The 19,778-nt window shown below is 36.6% G+C and overlaps 1 long non-coding RNA gene across 1 annotated transcript in view; it reads left to right on the top strand.

Moving 5' to 3' along the window:
- The first annotated feature begins 2,044 nt into the window (after positions 1-2,044).
- The window catches only part of LOC124888134, a 41,441-nt gene continuing 23,707 nt past the window's right edge, over positions 2,045-19,778 (top strand). Inside the window, exon 1 of the long non-coding RNA XR_007046157.1 lies at positions 2,045-2,338. This is a non-coding gene — a long non-coding RNA (uncharacterized LOC124888134). The remainder of the gene's footprint in view (positions 2,339-19,778) is intronic.

The raw sequence follows: 19,778 nt of genomic DNA, 5'->3' as shown, positions 1-19,778 counted from the left end.
TGAGAGGTTTTTGAGGGAAGATAGCATATTTTGGGTACAAAGTGGCTGAATCACGTATTATAGGGCTTAAGTAGGGGTGGGAAGTTGACCCTTTCAACCTTGGACATGTTATTTATTTCTATAAAATATTCCCAAACTGAACCCCTAGTATGATGCGGCGCTATCGCCCCGTGTCACTGGAACTTGACATTTGGGAAATTGAGGAATGACGCGATGCGGAGCCATCTCGTTGCCACTTTCTTTATGACCTGGAACTTTGGTATGACGCGGGAGAAATAGTGATGAGACACTGGAAAATGGACAATTTTGAATTTGAGCCCTATCACGATGCGCCATAATTGCGGACCCCTACTAAAATTTGCAAATTCCATTTCCTCTTTTGGCATAGTACGCCACTAACTAATATGGCACTTTTTTATGATGTGAACTTGAAATAGTCATAACTTCTGACCCGATTATCAGATTTGGGCGAATCTTATATCGATGGAAAGCTTATTAAATTTCCCACATGAAAAAATTAAAAAAATTTAAAATTCCTCATGGATTAACCATCATTAAATTTATAAGCTAATACTAGACATTCTACAGATGAAATTAGCTAGGAAAAAGTATGAGGTATTACATTGTCTAATCTTGAAAGTAGAAGTTGCACTATCTAAGGCATAACAAATCTATCCTACCATATGTTTCATAGGCTTATGTTCCCTATCACAGAACTATACCCATGTTGGGATTCCTTATACAGATGTCTTATTCACATCATGCCCAAGATTCCCTGGTCTCTAACATTGTTAGAACTTCTTAGAAAGAGCGTTGAATAAATACTCTAGTTGAGTATAAGATTTTAATATAAGTTAGTCTGTAAAGCCATTAATTCAGTCTAGCAGTCAGACAAACAAGTTTCTATGGTTTTTGATCTTCCCATATAGTCTTACTATCTGAAGTTTCATGAATATAGCCATTCCAAGAGATATTTTGTTTACATCCAACTAAATTGTAAGGCAGTTCAGTCCATACATCATGTTTCGGATTCATATATTCAGTGATGATTCAGTTTGTAAGTGTCCCATGCAGCATCTTAGTGTTTCTTTAGTATTTCAGCCAAGTTAGTATGATTTGGGGGATGAACTATCCCTAGGGGGAGATGTTGTAATACCCACAAGTTTTCATGTACTAAATCTCTCAACTTTTCTTCATGAAAAAAGTTCCCTCTTAAATAATGGGTTCTTATAATGAATGAGATGAATGTGTTTCGTCATTGTTCCTATGAAAGCTCAGCCACTTTAAAGAAAAGATGAAATTGTACCGTGAGAGGAAAATTAATTAGTGAGAGTTCCAACTCGATGATTTGGTCTTTCTGTATAACTCAAGATTTCTCTTATTTCCTAGAATATTGATGTCTAGATGGTCTGGACCATTCATTGTGGTGACATTGTTTCCACATAGTGAAATAGAATTACAATGAAGTGGTGATGTCCCATTCAAGTTGAATGAACAACATGAAATTTACTATATCGAAAATACTGAAGAAGTAGAGATATGCAAAAATTTGAGCCTTGATGAAGCCTGAGTAGTCAACGGAGTTGGTCACACCATGATGTTAAATCAGGCTATTCATGGGAGGTAATCCATCGCCAGTTGGCAATGTCTGAGTACCCAATATAGCCATGTCATGTTGCAATGTGAATTCAAGAGCTTCATGGGGCACCCCATGGTTTTTGTACTTAAATAAATTTAAGGGTAACATGTGTGTTCAAACATGTAGGGCTAGGATACATAGAAAAATAGAAAAAATTTTGGTTTCCAGGAAAAATGAGTGACCCTACGAGTCGTAGTCACTTGAAGACTCTTGACCATACTTGTTGGGAATTGTAATGGATGATCACATCACGCCAAAACTCTCTAGAGTACCTAGACTGTTAGAATGAGTCATAGTTACTCACTACGACTCATCCCCTTGAGTCATAAGGATTTGAAACTCAGGTAAGTATATTAGCATTAGATTGGGGAGTCTATGAATCGTAGCCACTAAGCATGAGTCATTACCTTAAGTCATGGGCAAAATCATTAAAGGGTTCAAATTTTTTACTTTAAAAAAATTTTGACCCAATCTAGCTGCAAAAATTTAAAAGGGGCACACGATCATAATGGATTCGTTTTTCCATTTTGAATGTGCGTATCTCCCTCCTTCTTCAATAACCGTATTTCCTACTTCAAATACACTTCTCCCTCATGTAAATCACCCTATCTAAAATCAAAACTTCTCCTAGATCTTTCATTCTCTCAGGAATTTGATAAGTTGAAAGCAAAGTAACGAAGCATCACTTGTTGATTTTAAGTAAGTACTCATTATTTCTTTCTAATTTCTCCATTGATTTTGATATTTTTTTAAAAGTTTTCGTCACATACTTCTCTTTAACTTTACTGGGGTTTGGGTTCATAATCTAAAATATTAAACAAAATTAGTTTTCGCACATAATAGGTTGTGGATGATTGAGTGTTTCATTTATGTGTTATTGGCCTAAGGGGAAGTTTGAGTACCCTAGGAAAAAGTTCAATTAAGGAAAAAAATAAAAATTGACAACCCATTTTGATAGTCATAGTTAGTCACTCCATTAATTATAGACACATATGACGAGTCATCTTGTGACTCAAATCATGGGTGGTAGAAAGTATTCATTCACTGGTGTCCCTTTGAGTCATCATCATAACTTACAAATTGTTGCTTGACTTTTATTGACTTGGAATGAGGTACTAGTTTAAGAGTTATTCAACGATCACCCTATGAGTGACCCATGATTCATCATGTTACTTAATGAATCATTGGGTAAACCCATAGTGAGTACACCTACTAGAAAGGACTCCTACAATGGTTCAATCTTTGAGTAATCTAGTGAACCAACAACTTGTAGTGTAGAGTTTTAGGGTTATTAATAAGACTTCCTAATACACCCTTACACCTTATGACCATAAAAATGATTTGTAGCATTGTGAGGACATACCCTAACTCGTAGGGTTGCAATACACTTCATCTTTTAGTTTTTTTTACTCTTTCTAGATGAAAATAAGAAGCTATCCATCGTAGGTACTATGACACCAAAGAATGACACTGCAATGGGGGATAGGGAAAATCCTATGAAACAACCTTGCCTCACTCACCAACTAAGGCATGCGCTAACTAATGTTGAATAAGAGTACAATGGCTCCATTAAATATTACCCAATCTCGGGGCCGATCAAACTACAGAGTAGCTTACCTTATGGTTGGAAGTATAAACCATGAATGAAGAGTTCTACACAATAGCCACTATATTCTCGTACATATTTTGAAGAGGAAGAGGAGTTTAGGTATGGCTCGAATTATATAGAAGGAGGAGAGAAAAGTGACTTCAAAAGTGGAGTCCACGCTGCATTAGGAAGCAATATAGTGATAATGGATCGTAATCCAATTCCAAAGAAATTGAGTGTTGCAAGGATGAGGCTAAAAGTGAAATAACCCTGATTGAAATTTTATCTGCTCCCCAGGATCAACCTGGATTACACATAGAGGATGTCCCGATGCCCGTCGTCTATTAATGGATGCACCCGAGAATATATATGCTATATAAGAGGGGATGTGCTATTGTATTCAGTACTAGGAATCCAAAGAGAGAGTTCTACCTTAAGACAAAATTGTTGACTAGGAGAATATCATAGTTGCCAGAGTTTGAGGCCTTGTTCAAGAAATACCATTTTTAATGAATGACGAGACAATCTGGTAGGTACAACCCGACCCTTATTTGTGAATTTTATGCTACCTAACTGATGGGATTAAAATGGATGCATTTTCAAGGATCAACATGGAAGGGTGGAGACCCATTATATTCGTTGATGATTTAAGGGGATAGAGTGAATGTATCAACATAGTCTATCTCTCGATTATTGCAGGGTGCTGAAGTTGAGCTTCCTAAAGACACTTTAGAAATTGATAATTAGATTGAGAGGATAAAAAATATCAACACTAAACAGATTGGGACAAAAGATATATTTATGCATATGAGGTGGATTTCAGGTATTATTGCTATAGTGCAAGAGAGCGCCTCATTGGTTGTGGGACCATCGTCTAAGATTACTAAAGGTAACCTAACTTTGCCGCAAAATCTTGGTGACATGGGTTTTCCATTGATTGAGCTCGATTGTTGGATACAATAACAAAGATGTATCTCGACGAGAGAGTGTCTGCAAAACCCCATGAGGATAACTTTGTGATGGTCTGCTAGAACACAGATTTGGGGTTAATTCGGGATCAAGCTAACCTAATTTCTAGGACTAAGGTTGGTGTAGAACTACTATAGTACACAATTCAATTTGACATGCACATGGATATTAATACTCTTGCTTTTATAGACCTTGGAGACACACATGTTGAGACTGAACGATTTGATCTGTAGACCTCTACTGATGCTATAGGTTCCATAGATTCTAGGGCACCACTAACCTCATCTATACCTACTCAAGACCATTTGCACCACATCTACTGCCTTGGTGATAAGTTTTGATCTCCCAGGAGTTTTTGAGTAATGTTTTGGAACACATCGTCTTGCGAAAAGTGGAAAACATTGGTGACTGGGTACAACCTTGGGTAAAAAAGGAGATTAGGGGTAATATGAATGGTATGAGACAAGGTTTAGCAATTTTGAGCAAATGATAAATAAGAATCTTGAAGTGGTATAGTACTTAGAGTTAGTAGGGATTCACAAAGTGTTTGCTGCACTATGAGATTCCATAAAGGATATGGCCACAAGGCCGTACCTAGTCTTTCCAACTCTTATGATACCCATAATTGAGGTTATTCTGGCAGAGGATGTACTTGATGTTTGAGGAACAAAAGGAAAACAAAATATTTCAGAAGAAAGTGATGAAAAAGAAAGCAAAAAGAGAAAGAGCAGATGTGAGAGAAAAGAGATGAGAATATCTATTGTCTCAAGAAAGCAGACATCACATGACCAACTTTTTGAGGTCCATGAGATAGGAGCGGGAGATGACAACTCCTAAATGTATGAGACTATGGCTACTACTATTGATGTGAGTGGGGCTTTAGTATTGTCCCCTGAGGTTATTCCACCATTGTGTTCATTGGTTTCCATCGGTGCCCATATTGAATTGAGTGCCTGGTCACCACTGAGGCCACTATTCTCGAGAGTGGGGCCCATCCCATGGCCCAAATAGAGGAGATTTTATGATCCATTTCCTTATGTGCCACAGGTATGTCTTTACCCTGTGTTTTTAGAATTTTCGTAGCTATGTACTGAGCAAACTGCATCATCTTAATGTTTGGGGTGGGCGTGTACTACAACTAAGGGTATTTCTTCCCTCTGCTGCACTATCATAGTTAGAACCAACATTTTTAGGTGTTTTTACTTTTTTGATGTTGTTTTTATTCTTTGTGTAACTTTAAGTAATTTAACAGAACTTGGTGCAGCCTGATTTGAATAAGCATACTTACCTATTTTTAATCATTGAGTTTAAAATGAAAGCCCTCCATAATCTTGTTTTATGATGTAGTGTTTGAATGTACAATGTTGTAACCGATGTAGGATTTAGACATGGAATTAGGAATTGTAATAGGATAGTGTGGCTTGTCTGAATAAACTGAATAGGTAGTAATTTAAATGAAATCCCTGAGCCATGTTGTGCCCAGACACACACACAAGTGTACATGGTCACCCAAGTAGTAAAATGACCTTTGAAAGCAAAGTATCGATCCCACAGAGACTTGTGCTTAACAAATATCCAAGTTTAGTTCACTATAAAGATTAAAAAAGTGCTAAATTAACCACTAAAGTTTGAGAATTATCAACTATGATTAAAAGTAAATAATGAGAGAAACCCAGGGTTGAGGCACTACGAACAATCCTACTTAGCTATATGATATTGTTGGTTTAGTTAAGTATCTTGGTTGTTGGTTCACGGGGTTGATAACATGATTATTGTTTTTAAAAACTCTAATCAACTATCTAACATAGACTTACAACAACATCATTGAGTGGGGATGCAAGAACTAAGTTAAACACATTTGTATTTCTTCCCGTATATAAACCAAATTGGGAGACTTTGGTATATTCCTATCCTTAATGCAAATCCTAACTTCAATTTATTTAATAATTAAGATCCAATTACATACATTCCACATTCTATTATAGTTTTCCTCCTTCAGGGTTCACAATAGAAATATGAATTTATTCTAACGGTTGCAAATTTATAGAATAGTAATAACCATAATATATGAACAACCAATAATGGTAAATAACTTAAACCTAATTACTTGCAAGCATGAGTACTCATGTTCTTGGCCTCAACCCTTGATGGGGGTGTTTAGCCACTTATGACCTTACAAAGAATCACAATCAAGGAATTCATATTCTTAATCCAAATGTTAACTATATGAAATGATAGAAAACCCTAATTGAAGCCTCTTTAAGTGTATTCCAGTCTCCAAAGTTCATCGAAGGTGTTAACAAAAGAGTTGGAGTGTTCTATTTATCGCGGTGCCTAGGTAGCATGGCATACCAATATCACAAAGTATCATTGTATTTGACATTTATGTTTGACACTGATGGTGTTAAACAGCCCTAAAGCGGTGGCTAGGGAGCATGGCAAACCCCTAAGCCCAAAATTTCCAGATTTTATCATAGTTTACTCCATATATTTGGCATTCAGTTCTTGCTTTTTGGTAACTTTTCCTCTTAAATTCGAGCTTGTACATCATCCATTTATCATGTTTATCATCTAAACAAAATTCATATAAAACAAAACACCATGAATTAGAGCTCGCAACACCATAGAATCCAACAAGATGAACTAGAACAACACATATCTTAAGCTAAGAGTACTAAACTTCTTGTCTAAACACTAAATCAATGTTCTTCTTCAAACTTTGATTTGATCACAGCTTAAACATTATAGACAAGTAAATTAACACTTAGATGGTTATTTATATGTATATTAACACATTACAAACAAGATAAGTCCTCAAAACTAGGCTTATTAAGGCTAGATAAAAACACTTAGGTGCATAAATCCACCTAAGATCATCACCCCACACTTAAAGCCTTGTTAATCCTCAAAAAACTTTTCACATTAAGCATCATAATCAAGGAATAATCCAACATTACCACTACTATTAATACACTGAAGATATCACTACGATACCTACATAGATAGAAAGTTCTACAAACAAGCATGTATATACTGTTGAAGCTGATTAACACTACTTCAAAGCATCCTAGCCTCAAGAATTTTCTCCACCAAGTTGGAAAACTCATTCACATTACTCAATCATAGAGATCATATTATCCACTTAACAATTATAAAACATGTTCCCTCACCACAAGAGAGTTACCTATATTTACTCATATTATGCAATTTATCATCGGAATGAGTATCAGAATCAAATTATGCTCACTCTTACAAAGAATTCTCATGTCACATAAGATGAACCATAAACTTGCCTTAGTGTAGTATCCTACTAACATAAAAATGTTGAGCCTTATGATGAAATAGGACTTTCAAGGTTGTAATGTAGGCTAACAAATGGGTAGGAACTATTCCGGCCAGCAATAATGGCTATCTTCCCTAAGCACTTTAATACAACACATATGACATTAAACTTTTCTCTAAGCAACCAAAATCTCACCACCTCTACTTAGTTCACATCTATTATGGAGGGAGTGTTTACTATAAACTCAAGATTTAATGTTTCACAATTCTCTTTCTTTTTATTACACAACTTCCGCCCACAACACATCACTTTTTCAACACCAATAGCTAATATTTTTTCACCACTGTCCTTCTTATTTTTTTATAGTTTATAAACTCATCAATTTCTTAACTAAATTTTTTAGGAACTTTGGATCAAATTATAGTCAATTAAAGAAGGGAATAGGCTACATATGAGTCTACCAAGACTATAGTCTAAAGGCTTAATGAGACTGACTAAGATTATGCACAAGGGTAGATAAAAGATGTATGAAACATGGATATAAAAGAAATGCCGATATCATACCCTAAACTGAACTTCTTCATTTTGCTTTGCTAACACCCCAGGCATATTCTAGACATTAATATGCAACAAAGAACAGAACAAACACCTCACTCATACATCACAGATGCTCAAATAAATTAGAATCACTATAAACTCTAAACCAAGCATCTTATGAATTAAAAATTAATCCAACATTGCACAAGAGTCATAAACATGAGCCTTGGTGTCTCAACAGTTGTCACTCAATACAATCAATATGCTCTTACATTTAAAATCACTTGCATCCTGTAATCACAAATAGTAACTAGTAAGAACATCCTATTTATTCCTAACACAAAAAATTTAAAAGTTTACTCCTAAAAAGTGAAAAAGAGATATTGGGTCCAAATGGTTTCCCTTAAAAAAATAACCGAAAAGAACATCAAGGAGTGGGTGAAGTGTGTCCTTACTAAATTGACAACAACAATAACTAAAAAAAAGGGAGAGAAGACCTTTTTATTATTATTTTTTCAAATTTTAACCCAAAACTAAGAAAAAAAAATAATGAAAATCTTATAAGAACACTTTACCCTAAACCATGGAAAGATTCCTTACCCTGCACTTAAAAACACATTTTATCCCCAAAGTATACACAAATATACAGATAGAAATACTTTTTGAGGACTCTAGGCATACCTAGTAGCATTTTAATCATTAATGAGGTTGGGTGAACCCCACATGATACAACCCAAATGGGCGTTAATACTTTTGATCGCACAACTCGAGGCCGACACAAGGAGGTCCATGACTGGATCACCTTAAGGGTTCAATAATGTCTTTGGAATACCTTCTTTGAGCACTTAATTAAATAATTTCATATTTAAAATTTAGCTTGGAGGCAAGGAAAGCCATGCCACAGTAAAGACAGACCTTGTGGATTATTTCCAAAATAGCTACCTTTGGGCTAGTTTTGTAATAGGTTATTTATGTAAAGGAAAATACTTTAAATAGGTACCTTAGACATTTCATTTCCTTAGTTCTTGATGAATTACGATTTATTACTCCTTTGTGAGTTGATGGCAAGCTTGGATTAGCTTGTATTAAGCTTGGATTAGCTTGTGTTGATATTTCATTTAGAAACATTTGTTGCTTGGGAATCTTATTTCCTCATGGTCTATGTAAGAGTTGGGTACTCATAGTTAATCAATAGGGAAGATCTTTGGGTTTGATACACCCTTTGGTTTCCCTTTTATTATCTTTTTGCATCTTTCTATATATATTCACTTCCTATCATTATTTATTATTCATTTATTTTCTTATCTTATTGTAGTTTTAATTTTTTCATTTTTTCCTCTATCATTTGGTATCATATATGAGCTTGATATCATTTCTATGAAGTCAATCTTAGGTCTATTCTTCTTAGAAAATAAAAAAATCACAAATAAAGTTACTATTCATGTTTTGTTCTTAGGTAAAATTTTAAGTTTTTTATCTTGTATTTTTCATGTGTTTATAGTGTTAGATTTGAGTTCCATAACACTATTAGAGTCTATATTTTAAATTTGAGCTTAATCAGAGTCATATTGAGTGAGCTGCCACTATTAAGAGCTAGAACTTGAAGAAAAGTGAAGAGTGTTGAAACATATGGAAAAAATTATGAATAATTTGGGAAAAATTATGTTGGGAATGAGATTATAAGGTTATGAAGTGCTTATATTTAAAATTTCAACTTATTACGAGCACCGGAGAAAAACTTAGAAGATTGATATTCTTGGGTTCTTGAAGAAATTAATATCTTCAAGTTGGTTTTTTAGTTGAAATTAGTTGTTTGATCCTAAAAAGAGAAACAAAATGTATAAAATAGTGTTGATACAAAGAAACTGTTGAATATCCAAAAGAATATTCCAAGGAGAGGATAAAAAGGGATCCATTTGGAAGTAAAAGTGGTACAATGCAAGGTATTTGTTGGCTGATCTGCCTTTAAAGTGAGTTTGTGGTACGCCCAAGGTGCTGCAGCTCCTAAAAACAGTATCCAAGACTTCTTATGTGTATCTAAGGTGTGCCACAACTATAGAGTAGGTACCAATACAGATCCAATGTAAAACACCCTCCTCCCAATGCATATTCACCCCTTCCAATGCAGATTGAGTTCCCAACATTAAATTCCAGATTCCAATTTGCATTTCAACACTTTAATTACTTCATTTCTGAATGTTTGATTCTTAGTTTCCATTTCTTTATTCCTAATCTTTTTTTTTTATTATTATTAAACTAATTATCAACTAGTAATTCATTGACTAAGTTGATTGATTAGTTTATGAGCCCTATTTCTTTCAATGTCTTATATCTTTCAAGATTTATTCATTTTGAATTCGTTTTGATTTATTGGCTCATGTCCATGCATAATTTTTTTATTTGAGTCTTTCAAACAAGAATCCATTTTGACCTTAAGCCATATTGGTACCAAGCAAACTGTAATACCCCAAAATATTCAAACCAATATTAGAGCCATGTACCAAGCTCATGCATAGTATATCATGATTCTTTTATAGTTTTATGAGTAAGTTAGATGTATATTAAGGCTTCAAATAACTCCCAGCTACCAGACGAATCAAAATATTTCCTTACCGATTGAATTCGTGAGAAGGATATTGGTATAGTAACTTCAAACAAACATATCTATCATTATACTTGGAATTATTGAGCTAATGACCTACCAACAGATAGATAATTGAATTAGTTGATACCAATTTTTCCTAAATCCGATATCGGAGCAAAGAGTTATTCCTATTTTACTCCAGCATGTTAGCCTGGAAAAAGTGTGGCGACATTCATGGTAACTTACCACATTTGTGATGACTTACCACGAAGGTTATCATCCTTAGGCAGAAACCAGCTCACAAAAGTCGTTAGCCTTAAGCAGAATCCAGTTCCTGTGTGATGACATTCGTGGTAACTTACTACATTTGTGATGCCCTACCGCGAAGGTCGCCAGCCTTAGGCAGAAACCAGCTCCTAAGTGATGACATTCATGGTAGCTTACCACATTTGTGACGCCCTACCACGAAGGTCGCCAGACATAGGCAGAAACCATCAATTCCAGCTGTTGTGTGATGACATTTTTGATGGCTTACCACATTTTTGATGCCTTATCACAAATATCGTCAGCTATGATTTTTAGCAACTGGGAATTTATTTCATAAGGGTATTTTGGTCAATTTATTTTCCTTTCATAACTTATAACCCTAAAGAGGCGTAATTTTTCCGATTTTTCTTCAGTTAAGCATCTTAAAAATCCTCTCTTACACTCTCAACCATAAGATTAGGGTTTTATCTCAAGATCATCTCCTCAAGAGTAAGCCTAAGGAATTCTTCAAGAACCTTCAGAAATATCAGATCTCTTTCATGATTCAATCACTAAGGTATGCATAGTGTTCATCTATGGATCCAATCCATTCATATAGATCAAGAATCATGTTTTAAATATTATTTGGTAAACTTTTTGTGGTGATATGAGAATGTACATGTTGACAATTGTTGTTTAATTTTCAATGTGATGTCTAAAGGTGTTCTTATGGAATATATATATGTTTGTTAATTGAAAACCATGAACTTTAGGTGGTTTAATATGGTGCAAGTATGAAACCCACCGATGCCTTAAAGAATGCATGCAAGGTGTTTGATAAAATTCTTAGGATTCTAGAAATTCATGTTTGTATGGTTCTATGATTTCTAAATGACAAGTTCATGTTAGCTATATACTTCAATATGAATTCTATGCTTTTCATGTGTTGCTATTATGGTGGCATGAAGCATGCAAGATAATGGAGATATACAATATGTACACAAAATATATCCATGCATTCCCTACAATGTTTAAGATGTTGAATAACTATATCAAATATGATATCCCCTACTTATGATTTTATGAATTATGGACTCAAATCTTATGATCAAGTCATGTCATGTGTGTCTGTTTCCTTCTATCGAGTCCTGGGGGGTATTCGTACCCAAAAAACATAGTTGTGTGCCTAGAGCCATGTCATGTTGTAATGATAATCTCAGTCAAGCTATAATCTATAGAACTCAGTCAGTCATGTGACTCAGGAAACCTCATAAATCTCATGATCTCAGTTAACTCTCAGATAATAGTACTACTCCATCTATCAAAAGAATTTAGTAAGTTCCACTTACGTACAGTTAGTTAAATCATGCTCTTTAGATGGGAGTTGGAGTTAGCACTGAGTGAACCCAAGGATGGGAACTCATCTGTATATGAGGGTGTGCTTCTTAGCAATCATCCCTGTATTTTAGAACTATGTAGCCAGCATAAGTTGAGACATCGCAGCCTATTATATGAGGGTAGATGAGGTGGCTTAACCTATTATATGAGGGTTACCGCCATTCTCACTAGAGTTAGCTATTATGTGAGGGTTTTTTCACATGTTGTCCTTACCAGTGGCACAGTATTGACACCCTTCTAGTCAAGGCAGATACTGAACCCCATCTTAGCCATAATGGCACTTATGGGGCATGTTGGTTAAACAACTACCTCCCACAGTTTCAGACTCAGTCTCAGTAAAAGAAATCAGTTCTTCAGATATCAGTATACCAGGACTATCAGATACAGTCAAATTCAGTTATAGTGTGGAATTCAGATAGTTCCATCAATTTTAAGACTGTCAGATACAGTCGCCCATGTTATAAGAACTACAATTTTATCCATGTTAGTTATCAGTAAACTATGTGTTAGCGTACAGATCTAAATATCACGTACTCATAATCTTAGTTACTATGTATGTATGTTTACACTCTTATGTTCATATCAGTCAGTAAGTTAGCATTGTTCATGCATATAAACCCTTTTGCATTAGCCTGCCTCACTCGTATACTCAGTACTCCAATTGTATTAATGCATTTGTGCTATGGTACTTTCTTTCATGTTACACCATAGGTTCAGAGACACGATCTCCAGATTAGCAGTAGCATCCAGCCGCAGAGTTGTAGTGAGTCCTTATCTATTCGAGGGCGATATTATTTTATTTCATTTAATAGTTCAGCTTAGTTTTGCTAGATGGAGTTAGTTGGAGACATGTTCCTTCAACTCTTTATTCAGACAGTACTTAGAGGCTTTCAGATTTAGTATTCAGATTTAGTATTCAGATTTAGTTCAGATTTTAGTTAGTTTTTAGTAGTTTTGGGTATCTTTCACCCGTATGGATATTATATCTTGACAGATCTTTATTTAGTTCAACCTTATGGCCTATATGTTCATTTTTTCCGTATTATTATGTTATATATGTAGTGTACAGGTACAGATATTAGTCATGGGTTAGCTTGTGGTCCCTCAGGGTCATGAGCACCGTGTAGCATTCCAATTTAGAAAATTGAGGTGTTACAAATTTGGTATCAGAGCCTAAGGTTCAATAAAGTCCTAGGAAGTCTGTAAGCTAGATCTAGTAGAGTTTTGTACATAAGTGTGTTGCGTGCCATATTTATGTACAGGAGGCTATGAGATGTTTTAGGAACAGTTCCCTTTCTTCAATATTCATGTCGTGCTAGAAAGCATAATTTAAAGTCAGTCTCTCAGTCTAATCCACTCTTCTCTTATTTTAGAAACATGCCTCCAAAGAGAAGAAATCAGCTAGCTCCTCAATCCAAAGATCCTTTGGGCGAACATGTTTCTCATGTAGAGTTTAAGACTGCATTTACCGCTCTTCCTCAGTCTGTAGCTGCCCATAATAAACGACCAGTAGTCATTCCGACCAATCCAGTGGCGAATTCAGTAGCAGCTAGGATTCAGTACTTCACCCGAATGAACCCTTCATTTTTCTTTGGGTCTAAGCTAGACGAGGATCCTCAGGAATTCGTTGACCAAGTCCAGAAGGTTATTGATATCATGGGAGTCACTTCTTCTTAGAGTGCTGAGTTAGCCACATACCAATTGTAGGATATCGCTCACACTTGGTACAAGCAGTAGTTAGCAGAAAGGTTAGAGGATGCAGGTCCTGTTGAGTGGGAAGAATTTGTCACGGCTTTCCTAGATAAATTCTTTCCCCAAGAGCTAAGAGAGGCCAAAGTTCTTGAGTTCATCAATCTCAGGCAGGGAAATATGACAGTTAGAGAGTATTCTCTTAGATTTACTCAGCGATCCAGATATGCCCCTCATGTGGTTGCAAATAATAGGGATAAGATGAGAAAGTTTGTGTTAGGGGTGAATGATAGCGTGGTAAATGAGTGTAGCTCTGTGATAATGAATAGTGATATGACTTTAGCTAGGATCATAACCCACGCTCAATAGATAGAGGAGCAGAAGGCTAAGACTAGGGAGAGGCAGAACAAGAGAGTAAGAGCAGACAGTTTTAATTTTGCTCAACCCAAAATAGAGGGAGGAAATCATTCATAGTTTCATCCTAAGTCAGCAGTTCCAGCCCCTTCCTCCGCTAGTGCCTCAGTGCCGAAGTTTAGGGAAAGCAATAGAGACAGAGCACCAGGCTCTAAATCTCAGAGAAGTATTAGCAGTGCCCACACTTATCCTCAGTGTCAGACCTACGATAAGCACCATCAGGGTATGTGTAGAGTGGGTCAAGGAATTTGTTTTGGTTGTGGCAAGCTAGGCCACAGAGTTAGGGACTGTCCTAAGACAGGTCCTCAGGGTCAGTAAAATCATTCCACAGCTCAGTCCGATCGCCCGAACTAGCAGGGTGCCACTTCCAGTGCTACTATTGGGCAACACCCAAATAGACTCTATGCTCTTTAGACCCAACAGGATCAAGAAAATACTCCTGATGTCATTATTGGTACGTTACAGATTTTCCATGTTCATGTTTATACTTTGCTAGACACAGGTGCATCCTTGTCTTTCATCACTCCATACATAGCAGGTGATTTTGGAATCAGTCCCAAAATTTTAGTAGAGCCCTTTTTAGTATCTACCCCAGTGGGTAAAACCATCATAGCTCAGTGGGTATACAAGAACTACCCAGTTATGATATTTCAGAAATCCACATCAGCCGATTTATTCAAGTTAGAGATGACTAATTTTGATGTCATTCTCGGCATGGATTGGCTTCATTCCTGCTATACCATGTTGACTGTAGAAACAGGATAGTTCAGTTTTAGTTCCCGAATAAGCCTGTCCTAGAGTGGAAGGGTAGCACTTCGTCTTTCAGGGGTCAGCTTATTTCCTACCTACGAGCAAGGAAAATAATTTCTAAGAGGTGTGTGTATCATCTCATGGATGTTAAGGATTCCAGTTCCGAATCTCCCAGTCTCGAATCATTCCTAGTGGTTAATGAATATTCAGATGTCTTTCCCAAAGATCTTCTAGGCAGTCCTCCTGAAAGGGAAATAGACTTTGGCATAGACCTTCTTCCAAATACTCAGCCTATTTCTATTCCGCCATATAGAATGGCACCAGCAGAACTTAAGGAACTACAAGATTAGTTGAAGGATCTCTTAGATAAGGGATTCATAAGTCCCAGTGTATCCCTATGGGGTGCACCAGTCTTATTCATGTGGAAGAAAGATGGTTCTCTTAGAATGTGTATTGATTACCATCAACTCAACAAAGTCACGGTCAAGAATAGGTATTCGCTGCCTAGGATAGAGGACTTGTTTGACCAACTTTAGGGTGCCAATTATTTCTCCAAGATAGACCTCAGATCAGGCTATCATCAGCTCAGAGTTAGAGAATGTGACATTCCAAAGATAGCTTTTTGTACTCGGTATGGTCACTTTGAATTTCTAGTCATGTCCTTTGGTCTTACCAATGCCCCTGCAACTTTCATGGACTTGATGAACTGGGTCTTGAAGGATTACTTGGACATATTCGACATAGTCTTCATAGATGATATTTTGGTCTATTCTCGCACAGAGCATGATCATTCAGACCATCTTATAATTGTTCTTCAGACTCTCAGGGATCACCCATTGTTCGCCAAGTTCAGTAAGTGAAAATTTTGGCTATGATTAGTAGCATTCCTTCGCCACATTATTTCTAGTGATGGCATTAGAGTAGATCCTCAGAAAACCGAAGTGGTAAGAAACTGGCCTCGCCCTATCTCTCCATCAGATATCAGGAGTTTCTTGGGTTTGGCTGGCTATTACCGATGGTTTAGGGTTTTCTTCTATTGCATATCTTATATCCAGATTGACTCAGAAGAAGGTTAAGTTTCAGTGGTCAGAACCTCGAGAGAAGAGTTTTTAGGATTTGAAGACTCAACTTACCTCAACTCTAGTTTTAGCACTTCCCGACGGTTCTGATGGATTCGTAGTATATTGTGATGCATCCAAAGTAGGTTTTGGTTGTGTCCTCATGTATCATGGTATATTCATAGCCTACGTCTCGAGATAGATAAATCCCCATGAGGAGAATTGTCCTACTCATGACCTTGAGTTAGCAGCAGTTGTCTTTTCTTTAAAAATTTGGAGGCATTATCTATATGGTGTTCATATAGACGTATTCACAGATCATAAGATCCTTCAGTATGCCTTTTCCAAGAAAGATCTGAATCTTCATCACAAAAGGTGTTTAGAGCTCTTGAAGGATTATGACATAAGTGTCCTTTATTATCCTGTCAAGGCTAATGTAGTAGCCAACACACTCAGTAGACTGTCCATGGGTAGTGTTTCCCATCTTGAGGATAGTAAGAATAAATTTGCTCAGGAGATTCATCGGATAGCCAGACTAGGTGTTCACTTAGTCTACTCTTCAGAGGGTGGTTTATGTGTTTAGAGTAGTTTAGAGTTATCTCTAGTTTCCGAGGTGAAAGAGAAGCAAGACAGGGATCCTAGCATTGTCAATATAAAAGAGTTAATTCAGAGTCATGAAGTAGAGGTTTTCTCCCAAGGGGGAGATCGTATTCTTCATTGTCAGGGTCGTCTGTGTGTTCCCAGTGTAGATGACTTGAGGCAGCGAATTCTTGCAGAAGCGTATGGTGCGTGATACTCTATTCATCCAGGGGCGACTAAGATGTACAGTGACTATTGGGAGATCTATTGGTAGAGTGGGAAGAAGAGGGACATTGCAGAGTTTGTGGCTAAGTGCTCTATAAGTCAGCAGGTTAAGATAGAGCATCAAAAACCTAACGGTTCCATGCAGGAGTTCACTATTCCTACTTGGAAGTGGGAAGAAGTGAACATGGAATTCTTGATGGGTTTTCCTAGAACATGTCATCAACATGATTTAGTTTGGGTCATTGTAGACAAAATGACCAAGTCAGCTCATTTCCTTGCAGTTCGTACCTCTTACTCAACCAAGGATTATGCCAAACTCTATATCACGGAGTTGGTCAGATTATACGGTGTTCCACTATCTATCATCTAAGACAGAGGTACCCTGTTCACCCCTCACTTTTAGAAAGCATTCCAAAAGGGTCCTGGTACCCAAGTTCATCTCAGTACAATATTTTATCCTCAGACAGATGGTCAAGAAGAAAGGACCATTCGGACTCTAGAATATATGATAAGGGTGTGTGCAATTGATTTCAAGGGAATATGGGATGACCACTTGCCTTTGATTGAGTTCACATACAACAATAGCTATCACTCCAGTATTCAGATGGCTCTATTCGAAGCTCTCTATGGTAGGAGATATAGGTAGCTGATAGGTTGGTTTGAAGTTAGTGAGACCACAGTCATTGGTCCTGACTTAGTATTTGATGCCTTAGAGAAAGTTCAGTTGATCATAGAAAGAGTTTGGGCTACTCAGATATGACAGAAGTCTTATGCGGATGTTCGTAGAAAGGATCTCGAATTCGAGGTCGATGACTATGTCTATCTTAAGATCTCTCCCATGAAGGGAGTAAAGATATTTGGCAAGAAGGGAAAGATTATTACACAATATGTCAGTCCCTTCAGGATTCTCAGTCATTTTGTTAAGGTAGCCTATGAGCTCGAATTCCCTTCAGATCTGGCCTCAGTCCATCCAGTCTTCCATTTCTCTTTTCTCAGGAAGTGCATAGGTGAACCAGCAGTTGTAGTCCCTATTCAGAGCATTGACATTAAGAATAGCCTCTCTTATAAGGAGATTCAAGTTGAAATCCTCGACTATCATACTTGTAGGCTGAGGACCAAAGAAGTCCCTCTAGTCAAGGTTCTTTGGCAGAATCAGTCTATGGAGGGAGCTACTTGGGAAGCAGAAGCAGATATACGAACCAAGTACCCTTATATTTTCTCCACTAATTCAGACTTAGCTCGAGGTAACCATTTTCCTTAAGCTTATTCAGTTACATGTTCAAAATTCCAGTATAAAATTGGTATCAAGTATCAGTCCATAGCTTATTATGCATTCCTGAGTTCAGCTTATTAGTCATGCATCATATATGCATGTTCAGTTGTGCTATATTTATTTTAGAATTCAAGTCAGTCCTAAAATCATGTGCCAGTTGAGTATGATAAGTGTATGCATCATTTTATCTTTTATCCTCTCTCAAGCAGACATCATTCAAGGATGAATTTTTCAAGGGGGAGATATTCTAATACACCGAAAAATCCAAACCAATATTAGAGCCATGTACAAAGCTCATGCATAGTACATCATGGTTCTTTTATAGTTTTATGAGTAAGTTAGATGTATATTAAGGCTTGAAATAACTCCCAGCTACCGAACAAATCAAAATATTTCCTTGTTGATTGAATTATTGGGAAGGATATTGGTATAGTCAACTTCAAACGAGCATATCTCTCATTATACTTTAAATTTTTGAGCTCATGACCTATAAACAGGTATATAATTTAAAATAGCTTTCCAACGATATCAATTTCTCCTAAATCTGATATCGGAGCAAAGAGTTATTCCTATTTTACTCAAGCATGTCAGGCTGGAAAAAGTGTGACGACATTCGTGGTAGCTTACAAAATTTGTGACGCCCTACCTCGAAGGTCTTCAGCCTTAGGCAGAAACAAGCTCCTAAGTGAAGACATTCATGGTAGCTTACCACATTTGTGATGCCCTATCATGAAGGTTGTCAGCCTTAGCCAGAATCTAGCTCCTGTGTGACGATGTTCGTGGTAGCTTACCACACTTGTGATGCCCTACCAAGAAGGGCATCAAACTTAGGTAGAAACCAGCTCCTAAGTGATGACATTCATGGTAGCTTACCACATTTGTGATGCCCTACCACAAAGGTCGTCAGACTTAGGCAGAAACCATCAATTCCAGTTTCTGTGTGACAACATTTTTGACGGCTTACCATATTTTTGATGCCTTGTCACAAATATCGTTAGCTATGATTTTCAGGAATAGGGAATTTATTTCATAAGGGTATTTTGGTCATTTCCTTCACTTTCCATGACTTATAACCCTAAAGAGGTGTAATTTTTCCCATTTTTCTTCAGTTAAGCATCTTAAAAACCCTCTCTTACACTCTCAACCACCTCTCAAGATCATCTCCTCAAGAGCAAGCCTAAGAAATTCTTTAAGAACCTTCAGAAACATTAGATCTCTTTAAATACTCAATCACTAAGGTATGCGTAGTGTTCATCTATGGATCCAATCCGTTCATAGAGCTCAAGAACAATGTTTTAAATATTATTTTGTAAACTTTTTATGGTGATATGCGTATGTACATGTTGATGATTATTTTTTAAGTTTCAATATGATGTCTAAAGGTGTTCTCATGGAATATATATATGTTTATTAATTGAAAACCATGAAATTTAGGTGGTTTAATATGGTGCAAGTATGAAACCCACCGATGCCTTAAAGAATGCATGCAAGGTGTCTGGTAAAATGCTTGGCATGCTAGAAATTCATGTTTGTATGGTTCTATGAT

The sequence above is a fragment of the Capsicum annuum genome, chromosome 10, assembly GCF_002878395.1.
Source record: "Capsicum annuum cultivar UCD-10X-F1 chromosome 10, UCD10Xv1.1, whole genome shotgun sequence".
NCBI classification, from domain to species: Eukaryota; Viridiplantae; Streptophyta; class Magnoliopsida; order Solanales; family Solanaceae; genus Capsicum; species Capsicum annuum.
The sequence above is the reverse complement of the archived record's forward strand: the minus strand, read 5'-3'. Positions and strand labels throughout refer to the sequence as shown.